Source organism: Ranitomeya imitator, chromosome 2 (genome assembly GCF_032444005.1).
Source record: "Ranitomeya imitator isolate aRanImi1 chromosome 2, aRanImi1.pri, whole genome shotgun sequence".
Lineage (NCBI taxonomy): Eukaryota > Metazoa > Chordata > Amphibia > Anura > Dendrobatidae > Ranitomeya > Ranitomeya imitator.
In genome coordinates this window covers 423185612-423198843 of record NC_091283.1, presented here as the reverse complement: position 1 = coordinate 423198843, position 13232 = coordinate 423185612, and positions in this window count along the sequence as shown.

Genomic DNA, 13232 nt, shown 5'->3' with positions numbered 1-13232 from the left:
GGTTTTTCTTGCTTGCTGGAAGCTCTGGGACGCAGAGGGAGCACCTCCGTACCGTTAGTCGGTGCGGATGGTCTTTTTGCCCCCTCTGCGTGGTTGTTTGTAGGGTTTTGTGTTGACCGCAAAGCAATCTTTCTTATCTTCGGTCTGTTCAGTAAGTTGGGCCTCACTTTGCTAAATCTATTTCATCTCTGCGTTTGTATTTTCATCTCAACTCAGTCATATGTGGGGGGCTGCCTTTTCCTTTGGGGTATTTTCTCTGAGGCAAGCTAGGCTTATTTTTCTTTCTTAGGGCTAGCTAGTTTCTCAGGCTGTGCTCGAGGCGCATAGGACTGGTCAGGAGCGCTCCACGGCTACCTCTAGTGTGGTTGGATAGGATTAGGGATTGCGGTCCGCAGAGTTCCCACGTCTCAGAGCTCGTCCTATGTTTTTGGTAATTGTCAGGTCACTTTGTGCGCTCTGAACTTCAAGGTCCATTGTGGTTCTGAATCACCTGTTCATAACAGGGGGGTGAAGCCACCCCCCCTGGGCTAAAGTACAACTCCTCCTGTCCCTGCAGATCGAGTGAAATTACAGTTAACCCTTTCACCCGGCTTGCAGGAGCTCAATCTGGCCATGACGCATATGCTGCGTCGCAGGTCGGATTGGCACAGGTTTTCATGACGCATACGGTGCGTCAAACGTCGGGAAGGGGTTAAACACATCAGCCCACACTATCACCACCAACCATGGCACGGCTGCTGCATAGTGCTCTCTTTGACGTTTCCAACATCGTTGGTGGATATAATTTCTACTCGGCGTTAATTGACTTTCATCAGTGAACAGCACTGAGGCCCACTGGTCATAGATGCTCCCTGGCCCATGCAAGACAATGACTCCTGTGCCTGGTGGTTTGGTCAGGTACCCTTGTAGGTCATTAGCACACAGACCACACTGATGTAAACAGTTTTAAATGGTCTGACTTGACATTTGGGTGCCTCACCTCCCTTAAATGTGCCTGGAGTTGTGTGGCATTCATTATCCGTCTACGAAGGGCATTGTTCACAATGAAGCATCATTAGTTTGGGATGTGGCCAATAGATGTCCACTTCTCTGCCTTTCTATAATTCTTCCAACCTCTCTGTATCTCTGTATCGCCCAGTGGACGCTTCCGTCTTAGAACATAGTGCTTGAAGCCTCACAATGGCGAGGTACTGTTGATCAATTAAGTGTTGTATTGATCTTATGTCAAAATGTGAAGAGCATGATGTGAAGGACACTTTAAATACCAATTCTAGTTGAACCTTGAAATGTATTGGCTGATTCATGGATCAAACATCTATTGGGAATTCTGCCATTAAGCTCCTTGTTAGATAACAGCAAATTGTGCAAAACATACTGAAACATTTAATAATTGGACATGGGCATTCAAAAGTTTAGGGAGGGTCACATTAAATTAAAGGGAACCTGTCACCTGAATTTGGCGGGACTGGTTTTGGGTCATATGGGCGGAGTTTTCGGGTGTTTGATTCACCCTTTCCTTACCCGCTGGCTGCATGCTGGCTGCAATATTGGATTGAAGTTCATTCTCTTTCCTCCAAAGTACATGTCTGCACAAGGCAAGATTGCCTTGTGCAGGCATGTACTACAGAGGACAGATAATGAACTTCAATCCAATATTGCAGCCAGCATGCAGCCAGCGGGTAAGGAAAGGGTGAATCAAACACCCGAAAACTCCGCCCATATGACCCAAAACCAGTCCCGCCAAATTCAGGTGACAGAGTCCCTTTAACCTGAAAAAGTTAGAGTGCACTTTAGGTTCATCCTGAAATTTCACCCAAAAGCCAAATTTACCTATCTTTTTGTGAGTAGTATATGTCAGTCTACCATGTTTATTTAACCATTTACAGACAAATCATAGGGAAATGAGTCTTAAAACAGCACTCCAGATTTTGCATTAACATTAGAGATGAGAGGGCACTAAATTTCTCGGATGCTCATTACTCGAACTGAACAATTCCTAATGCTCAAATGCTTGTTTATAGTAATGAGTATAATGGGAGTCAATGGGAAATCAGCATTTTTTTCAGCAAACCCTACAAGGAGGTCTGGCAGTCTGTAAAAATGTTAAAATGGATGAAGAAAGTGCGGAATGGAACTATAACAGCATGAGAAGACCCCTGGAAGAATCGGACTCCCAGATCGCTGCTGAGAACAATGGTATCACACTTTTACTCAACTCTAAGGACCTGACATCAAAACATTTTAAAATCAATGAGAAATCAACAAGGTAGAAAAATGTTCAGAAACATTCTTTCCTGGGTAATGACTTGTATATAAGGCACAATTTAAAAAGGATTAAAAAATAATAATTTAAGTAAACCAAAACTGAAATAAAAATAATTACAAATTTCAGTGTAATTTGTCAAGGAAGAAATAACTGCCTAAAATGAGATGGAAGAGGGACTCTGATACACCCTGCACTATACATAAATACACATTCTATTCAAATTGTGATGTAGAAGTACTCCCAGCTGTAGTACCTCATTCAAATATTCTGCAAAAAGTATATTGTGGGACTCCTACACTCATAAATGTCTGCACAGTCCAAAGCCTGCCAAAAATTACATGCAGGGTCATCCATACACCCTTGAAAGCAACAACTGGAAGACTTCATTAAATTAGTTTGAAAGTGTAGTTGATGTACTCTTAAAGGCTTGGTACTAAGTGCAAAGCCAGGAATAAAATTAGTAGGGTCATCTTATGCTCTTAATGGCAACAACTGGTGGGCCTCATTCAAATATTGAAGATTAAAAACACTTTATGAGCTGCTATCATGCAATGGTGTGAAAAAGTTGGAGCTAATCCAAGCTTTGTTCATTTTTATCAGAGTGAGCCTGTCAGAACTTTCTGTTGATAGATGAAAGTGCCTGTCTGTTTTCTGTTTTAACCTCTAAAAACCGGCTCAGACAAGATGCTAGCAGCAGACCAACATAACACCTTCATGACATAGAGGGAAACCTTAAGGTACTGTCACACTAGACGATATCGCTAGCGATCCGTGACGTTGCAGCGTCCTCGCTAGCGATATCGTCCAGTGTGACAGGCAGCAGCGATCAGGCCCCTGCTGGGAGATCGCTGGTCGGGGAAGAAAGTCCAGAACTTTATTTCATCGCTGGACTCCCCGTAGACATCGCTGAATCGGCGTGTGTGACACCGATTCAGCGATGTCTTCACTGGTAACCAGGGTAAACATCGGGTAACTAAGCGCAGGGCTGCGCTTAGTAACCCGATGTTTACCCTGGTTACCAGCGTAAAAAAACAAACAGTACATACTTACATTCAGCTGTCTGTCCCTTGCCGTCTGGTTCCTGCACTGACTGCTGGCCGTAAAGTGAAAGCAGAGCACAGCCACAGTGGTGAGTCACCGCTGTGTGACTCACCGCTGTGCTGTGCTTTCACTTTCACTTTACGGCCAGCAGTCAGTGCAGGAACCAGACGGCAAGGGACAGACAGCTGAATGTAAGTATGTACTGTTTGTTTTTTTACGCTGGTAACCATCGGGTTACTAAGCGCAGCCCTGCGCTTAGTAACCCGATGTTTACCCTGGTTACCGGGGACCTCGGGATCGTTGGTCGCTGGAGAGCGGTCTGTGTGACAGCTCTCCAGCGACCAAACAGCGACGCTGCAGCGATCCGGATCGTTGTCAGTATCGCTGCAGCATCGCTAAGTGTGACGGTACCTTTATGCCAGGTGTCTAGCTTTCAGACCCAGTAGCTGAAGCTCGCAGAGGAATTAGGGAGTACTCTGGTTTTGTCAGACAATTATTGCTTGACCATCTTTAAAAACCTTTCCCTCCTTGTAAAAAATACCCAGTCAGCAGGGTCTGGATGCTGGGAGAGTGTCATGAAATTGGCCCAGGCCTTTGACAGTGTACCCCTGACTCTGCTGTACCTATTGTTTCCCTCACCTCTCCTCCTTGGTTGGGCAAGGAAGCTTTCCCCCTCCCACTAGCGTTGTCTGATTTAGAATTTTTTTGGAAATGAGAGGATGTGTGCGGTGATACTCGGTTGTCACTCAAGTATCACGGTGCTCAGAAGTGCTTGTTACTCAGCGGGTAATAGGTGTTACTGGAATCCCACCCCCTGTATCTTTGGCGCCTGTTATGCAGCCAGTAAGCTTGCAGTGATAGCCTGTGAGTCACTGTAATGCCCGTTGGCCATCTTGGTTGCAGATTTGGTGCAGATAATTATCTGCAGCATGTCAATTCTATGTATATTTATGCCCTACTTCTTTAACATTCGCTTCACTCAATCAATTAAAAACACAGGCAAAAATATGCATTTTTCCTGCCAAAAGATGCAGAGATGGTGCAAAAATTTTACTCAATGTGTGTACATACCCTTATCTGTATTATATTGTTCACCCATGGACTGTCATGGTCTTGAGTACATTTCCTTGCGATATATCCCTCAAAATTGCTAAGCCTTTGAGCCTAGGTGTACCAATACATGACCATTTGAACGTAACGTTTGTTTGAGGCCCTTGTTTATGTCTAATAGGGTTGAGCAACTTTTAGTTTTTTAGGGTCGAGTCGGGTTTCGCGAAACCCGACTATCTCAAAAGTCGAGTCGAGTGAAATCGGCCGATTATCGCGAAAAGTCGGGGATCGACCGAAACACGAAACCCAATGCAAGTCAATGGGGAAGCATAGTCGGCAGTGAGTGGAGGCCAGGAAAACACCTACAGTGCCCATTTTAATAAAAAACATCCATTCTTCTTACTGAAGCTTGTCAATCTTAATTTACCTTATAATAGTAAGGCATTGGAAATTGGGGGTCATTTGGCTAAAGTTGTGGGAGGTAGGGCTGGTTCAAGTATTTAGTGGGCCCAGGAAATCTGGACCACGTCACAGCAGTAGAGCAGGGAGAGGTAAGTATTTAACCTTTGCAAGTGCTGTGATCCTGAGCAAGCAGGGGGGCCCACTCGTCGACATTGGCACTGGCACAGGGCCCCTCAAGGTACGGCGGTGTTTGCACGGCGGGGGCGCCTCCCACCGGCAGCGACACTTTTGCATACTATGAGGGGCCCTGTGCCAGTGACGTCACCAACGAGTATTCCTCCCCCCACCTGATGAAGGAACCTGCACTTTCATCTGCACCTTCCTCTTTGTCCCCGTGTAAGTTGGTATGGTATGCGGGAAGGGGGAACCTGACTTTCAGCAGTGTCACAATCTTGCTGTGTAGCGTGCACGGGGAATGTTGCATTATGGGTCAATGTACCAGCAGACTCATCTATCACTGGCTGGGCAATGGGCAGGATGAGGAGGAAACACAGATATAGGCCCAAAGAATAAAGTGGGCTAAATGCAGTTCAAAATTGGTAACAGAAGTAAACAGGCGGCACTGGTTTGTTCAGTGGAGGAGAACATCAAGGAGCGGCAGACACCGTTAGTAGGGCCAACAAAACAAGTAGGCCAAAAGCAGTGTTATATTAAAAACAATTTAACGAGACCCTGAAGATAGAAGCTAGGGAAAGGCAACCTGGAGAACACCTTGGAGCGGAAGACACTGTCCCTACAACCCAGACCCAACTTGTAGGCCAAATGCAGTGTTGTTTCAACAACTACTTAACAAGAGCTTGAAAATGGAATTTCAGGACAGGAAACCTGGAGAACAGCACGGAGCGGCATACACAGTTAGTACGCCCCAACCAAACTAGTAGCCCCACTGCAGTTGTTCGATTAAAAAACTACCGTATATACTCGAGTATAAGCCGAGATTTTCAGCCCATTTTTTTTGGGCTGAAAGTCCCCCTCTCGGCTTATACTCGAGTCATATACCCGGGTGTCGGCAGGGGAGGGGGAGCGGGGGCTGTGTAGTCATACTTACCTGCTGCGGCGCGGTCCCTGCAGTCCCTGGCTTCTCCGGCGCTGCAGATTCTTCCTGTACTGAGCGGTCACATGGCACCGCTCATTACAGAAATGAATAGGCAGCTCCACCCCCATAGGGAAGGAGCCGCATATTCATTTCTGTAATGATCGGTGCCATGTGACCGCTCAATTACAGGAAGAAGCTGCAGCGCCGGAGAAGCCAGGGACTGCAGGGACCGCGCCGCAACAGGTAAGGGGAGCGCAGCGCTATAATTACCTGCTTCTCGCTCCGGTGCGGCTCCGTCTGCAGCGTCCTCTAGCAGTGACGCTCAGGTTAGAGGGCGCTGTGACGTAGTCAGTGCGCGCCCTCTGCTGAGCGTCAGTGCTGGAGACGGAGCCGCAGAGGAGCAGGTAATTATTGAAAGCGCTGGCGTCCTGAGAAGAGAGGTGAGTGTGATTTTTTTTTTTTTTTTTTATTGCAGCCGCATTCTATATGGCACAGCATTAGAAGGAGCATCTATGGGGCCATAATCAAAGGTGCAGAGCATATATGGCACAGCATTATAAGGAGCACCTATGGGGCCATAATCAAAGGTGCAGAGCATATATGGCACAGCATTATAAGGAGCACCTATGGGGCCATAATCAAAGGTGCAGAGCATATATGGCACAGCATTATAAGGAGCACCTATGGGGCCATAATCAAAGGTTCAGAGCATATATGGCACAGCTTTATAAGGAGCACCTATGGGGCCATAATCAAAGGTGCAGAGCATATATGGCACAGCATTATAAGGAGCATCTATGGGGCCATAATCAAAGGTGCAGAGCATATATGGCACAACATTATAAGGAGCATCTATGGGGCCATAATCAAAGGTGCAGAGCATATATGGCACAGCATTATAAGGAGCACCTATGGGGCCATAATCAAAGGTGCAGAGCATATATGGCACAGCATTATAAGGAGAATTTATGGGGCCATAATCAAAGGTGCAGAGCATATATGGCACAGCATTATAAGGAGAATTTATGGGGCCATAATCAAAGGTGCAGAGCATATATGGCACAGCTTTATAAGGAGCATCTATGGGGCCATAATCAACGGTGCAGAGCATATATGGCACAGCATTATAAGGAGCATCTATGGGGCAATAATGAACGGTGCAGAGCATTCTATATAACACAGTTGTATATGGAGCATCTATGGGGCAATAATCAACGGTATGGAGCATCTATTTTTATTTTTGAAATTCACCTGTAGCTGCTGCATTTTCTACCCTAGGCTTATACTCGAGTCAATAAGTTTTCCCAGTTTTTTGTGGCAAAATTAGGTGGGTCGGCTTATACTCGGGTCGGCTTATACTCGAGTATATACGGTATTTAACAAGAGCCTGAAGATTGAAGCTCAGGAAAGGCAACTAGGAAAACACCTTGGAGCAGCAGACACCGTCTCTACAACCCAGACCCAACTTGTAGGCCTAATGCAGTGTTGTTTCAACAACTACTTAACGAGCTTCAAGATGGAAGCGAGGGAGAGGCAACAGAGAGAACACCTTGGAGCGGAAGACTCAGTTTGTAGACCACAATGAAACTTGTGGCCCCAATGCAGTTTTATAATTCTGACAAGCTGAAAATCAGCCTTTTTTTTTTTTTTTTTTTTAAAGAGGAGGACAGCTGTATTAAGTGGCACAGACAGACACTGTCAGTAGGCCTTACACCACAAAGTAGGCTCACAGCAGGATGAAAAAAAGTTACATGGGTACACGGTCGGCATTGGTGTGCTCAGCGGAGGACAAATGGAAGGAGGGACCGCACACAGACTTAGTAGGCCTAAAATTTTAAAAAATAGGCTCAAAGCAGTTTGAATTATCTTGCAGGGGTACACAGGCAGCATTGGTGTGGTCAGCGGAGGACGATTGGAAGGAGTGTCTGACACAGTTAGTACTCCCAAAAAATAAATAGATGTTAATGTCTCGCAAAACAACAAAACCAAAAAACAAAAGGGTGGCACACTTAGGTACAGGGGTGGGCTCCTCTGCTGAGTTTCAAACATAGTAATTTGGCACTAAGCATTTACTGGTGTCAATATAGGACACTGACCCTGACTATTTTAACTAGCATCATACATGTCAACAAATTGGTATTGTCAGTGCCAGGCATTGAAGGATGTCAGCGCATAGACTAAACATTGGTGGAGCTGTGAGAGATAATTTTGCAAGTGGTAGAACAGTGTTTGAGCTGGGGGGGGGGAAACTCTCTTGTGGCCGGCGGTACAGGCCCAGGGCCCCTCATGTTACAACGGTGTGGCTGACGTTGGTTGCGTGCCACCACCGCCAGAGACACTTTATTGTACTATGAGGGACCCAGTGGCAGTGCCGTCGACTAAAAATGGGCACACCCACCACTTCAGACAAACGGCACTCTCACGGGTGCTTGCACCAAGTGGCGAGACCACGGCCCCGTGGGGGGAGTTAGTCCATTTAGGGAGGTGTAAACATGTCGTATGCTGGACAAACAGCTGCTGCAAATTAAGAGACTGGAACAGTCAGTAAGACCAGTCCACAAGCAAGACCTTTTTATAGGAAAGCTAGGTGTCAGCCGGGAAAGGTGGGGCAAAATAATTCGAAATCCATGAGTGGTTCATTTTAATGAAGGTTAGATCAGGGGTCCCCAACTCCAGTCCTCAAGGCCCACCAACATGTCATGTTTTCAGGATTTCCTTAGTCTTGTCCAGGTAATAATTGCATCACCTGTGCAATGCAAAGGAAATCCTGAAAACATGACCTGTTGGTGGGCCTTGAGGACTGGAGTTGGGGACCCCTGGGTTAGATCATCAACATTTTGGGTAGCCAGACGAGTCCTTTTTTCGGTCAATATTGAACCAGCAGCACTGAATACTCTTTCTGATAGCAAACTAGCTGCTGGGCAAGCAAGCTCCTGCAATGCATATTCTGCCAATTCAGGCCAGGTGTCTATTTTGGATGCCCAGTAATCAAATGGGAATGACTGTTGAGGGAGAACATCGATAAGGAATGAAAAATAGTTAGTAACCATACTGGACAAATGTCTCCTGTCACTTTGAATTGATGCTGCAGTACCTGTCCTGTCTGCGGTCATTGCGAAATCACTCCACAACCTGGTCAGAAAACCCCTCTGTCCAACGCCACTTCTGATTTGTGCACCTCTAACACCTCTGCCCTGTTGCCCCCTGCAGCTCGTGTGAGAACCATCACTGGCGCTGTGTGCTGGGAATGCCTGAATCAAACAGTCTACCAGAGTTGCTTGTTTGGTTGCTAATATTTGTTCGAGGTTCTCATGTGGCATGATATTTTGCAAATTGCCAAAATTTATAGCGAGGATCAAGGAGGCAGGCCAACCAGTAATCGTCATCGGTCATCATTTTAATAATGTGTGGGTCCCTTTTGAGGATACGTAAGGCATAATCCGCCATGTGGGCCAAAGTTCCAGTTGTCAAATCTGCGGTTGTGCTGGGTTGAGGGGCAGTTTCAGGCAAATCTACGTCACTTGTCTCCCTCAAAAAACCTGAACCCGGCCTTGCAACGCCACCAGTTTCTATTGGCCTTGGAGAAGCTTCCTCATTCAAAAAATACTCATCCCCATCATCCTCCTCGTCCTCATCCTCTTCGCCCGCTACCTCGTCCTGTAGATTGCCCTGACCAGACAATGGCTGACTGTCATCAAGGCTTTCCTCTTCCTCGGCTGCAGATGCCTGCTCCTTTATGTGCGTCAAACTTTGCATCAACGCATTAGGGGGATTGTTGTGAATTCTGTGGTCAAGCTCCCTCCTGTGGTCATGAGTGGTACTTCGGCTGGTTCTGTCTGAGCTTCCGCTGGTATATGTGAGTGGGGCTGCGGCTTCTGAGTTAACTTCCTCAGGTGACGAGGTTAAGTTGTTAGGTGCTGCTCTATTTAACTCCACCTAGTTCTTTGTTCCTGGCCTCCAGTCAATGTTCCAGTATTGGTCTTGCTCTCTCCTGGATCGCTCTTGTGGCCTGTCTGCCCTGCATAAGCTAAGTTCTGCTTGTGTTACTTTTGTTTGCTATATTTTCTGTCCAGCTTGCTATATTGGTTTTTCTTGCTTGCTGGAAGCTCTGGGACGCAGAGGGAGCACCTCCGTACAGTTAGTCGGTGCGGAGGGTCTTTTTGCGCCCTCTGCGTGGTTGTTTGTAGGTTTTTGTGTTGACCGCAAAGCTATCTTTCCTATCCTCGGTCTATTCAGTAAGTCGGGCCTCACTTTGCTAAATCTATTTCATCTCTGTGTTTGTCTTTTCATCTTAACTCACAGTCATTATATGTGGGGGGCTGCCTTTTCCTTTGGGGAATTTCTCTGAGGCAAGGTATGCTTATTTTTCTATCTTCAGGGCTAGTTAGTTTCTCAGGCTGTGCCGAGTTGCATAGGGAGCGTTAGGCGCAATTCACGGCTACCTCTAGTGTGGTATGATAGGATTAGGGATTGCGGTCAGCAGTTTCCACGTCTCAGAGCTCGTCCTATGTTAGTAACTATCAGGTCACTTTGTGTGCTCTTAACCACTAGGTCCATTGTGGTTCTGAATCACCTGTTCATAACAGGGGATGCTCATGCTTATTATGGCGTTGTCTGCACTAACCAGCCGTGTGCATTCCTCAAAACACTGAAGGACTTCACACAGGTCTTGTACCTTTGACCACTGCACACCAGACAACTCCATGTCTGCCATCCAACTGCCTGCCCGTGTCTGTGTATCCTCCCACAAATACATAACCGCACGCCTCTGTTCGCACAGTCTCTGAAGCATGTGCAGTGTGGAGTTCCACCTTGTTGCAACGTCAATGATTAGGCGATGCTGGGGAAGGTTCAAAGACCGCTGATGGTTCTGCATATGGCTGGAGTGCATGGGCGAACGGCAGATATGCGAGCAAAGTCTGCGCACTTGGAGGAGCAGGTCGGGTAACCCCGGATAACTTTTCAGGAAGCACTGCACCACCAGGTTTAAGGTGTGAGCCAGGCAAGGAATGTGTTTCAGTTGTGAAAGGGCTATGGCAGCCATAAAATTTCTTCCGTTATCACTCACTACCTTGCCTGCCTCAAGATGTACAGTGCCCAGCCATGACTGAGTTTCTTTCTGCAAGAACTCGGACAGAACTTCTGCGGTGTGTCTGTCGCCCAAACACTTCATTGCCAATACAGCCTGCTGACGCTTGCCACTAGCTGTCCCATAATGGGACACCTCGTGTGCAACAGTGGCAGCTGCGGATGGAGTGCTCGTGCGACTGCGGTCTGTGGACGAGTTCTCGCTTCTGCAGGAGGAGGAGGAGGGGGGGGGGCGTACACCTACAGCCAACTGTTTCCTAGACCATGGGATAGGCAGAACTGTCCCAATATTGCTGTCCCCTGTGGACCCTGCATCCACCACACTAATCCAGTGTGCCGTGATGGACACGTAATGTCCCTGGCCATACCTACTGGTCCATGCATCTGTCAGGTGCACCTTTGTACTCACAGATTGCCTGAGTGCATGGATGATGTGGTCTTTTACATGCTGGTGGAGGGCTGGGATGGCTTTTCTCGAAAAGAAGTGTCGACTGGGTAGCTCATAGCGTGGTACAGCGTAGTCAATCAGGGATTTGAAAGCTTCGCTTTCAACTAACCGGTAGGGCATCATCTCTAATGAGATTAGTCTAGCAGTGTGGGCATTCAAACCCTGTGTACGAGGATGTGAGGATGAGTACTTCCTTTTCCTAACGAGAGTCTCATGTAGGGTGAGCTGGACTGGAGAGCTGCAGATCGTGGAACTAGCGGGGGTGCTGGTGGACATGGCAGACTGAGAGAGGGATGGAGATGGTATTCTTGCTTGTGCCCTACATGCAGTGTTTCCTACTACGAAACTGGTGTTTCCCTGACTGCTTTGGCCTGGCGACAAAACCTGCACATTTTACTGCAGGTTGTGCGGGAAATGGTGGGCTTACAGTGAGGGAAGGGATGTAGCATTGCTGACTAGCTTCATTGGCCGAGGGTGCTACAACCTTAAGGGACGTTTGGTAGGGAGTCCAGGCTTGCAAATGCATGGTGGTTAAATGTCTACGCATGCAACTTGTATTTAGACTTTTAAGATTCTGACCTCTGCTTAAGGTAGTTGAACATTTTTGACAGATGACTTTGCGCTGATCATTTGGATGTTGTTTAAAATAATGCCAGACTGCACTCTTTCTACTATCGGATACCTTTTTCAGGCATTGCAGACTGAGCTTCTTTAACCGGATGTCCACGCTGTCCTACAACTGGTCTTGCCACGTGTTTTTGGCCAGATACGGGCCTGGCAGATGGAACCTGTTGCGATGTTGCCTGCTGCGGCTCCTCCTCCTCTGCTTCAGAGCTACTGCCGCCTGCACCCTGTTCCCCCAATGGCTGCCAATCTGGGTCAACAACTGGGTCATCTATGACCTCCTCTTCTATCTCGTGTGCAACTTCGTCTGTGTCACCGTGTAAGCCGGTGGTATAGCGTTCGTGACGGGGCACCATAGTCTCATCAGGGTCTGATTCTGGATCAGTACACTGCGAGGGCAATGTTCTGGTCTGAGTCAAAGGAACAGCATAGTAATCTGGCTGTGGCTGTGCATCTGTGCACTCCATGTCCGATTCAACTTGTAATGGGCATGGCCTGTTAACTGTTTCACTTTCTAACCCAGTTACGGTATGTGTAAAGAGCTCCATGGAGTAACCCGTTGTCGCCTGACGCATCCTTCTCTGTTGTTCTTGGTGAAGAAGACAAGGAAGCGACTTGTCCCTGACCGTGAACCCCACTAACGACGCGCTGCTTTTACATTTAGCAGTTTCAGAAGAGGAGGCGAAAGAGCTAGAGGCTGAGTCAGCAAGGAAAGCCAAAACTTGTTCTTGCTGCTTCGGCTTTAAAAGCGGTTTTCCTACTCCCAGAAAAGGAAGCGTTCGAGGCCTTGTGTAGCCAGACGACGAACCTGGCTCAACAACTCGAGACATAGGTGCTATATTGCTTTTCCCACGACCACCTGATGCTCCACTACCATCAATACCAGCTGGCAATGACCGCCCACAGCCACGACCTCTTCCACCAGACTTCCTCATTGTTTGAAAAACGTAACCAAACTAACGGTATTTGTTACTGTAAAACCAGTTACAAGGTGAACTCAAACATCTGTTGGATTTATATATCCCTTTATAGGTGGGTGAGACTGCAGGGAAAATCAGGCCCAATGTATAACAGTACACAGCTTCTGTGGCAGAGAGAAATGCCACTAACAGGACTGACGCTGATGCAGACACTACCAATAAAAATCTCCCCCTTTTTATTTTTTCTGGCAGAATATTGAAGAAATGTGGCCCACTCTTATACAGTATATGTTCTGT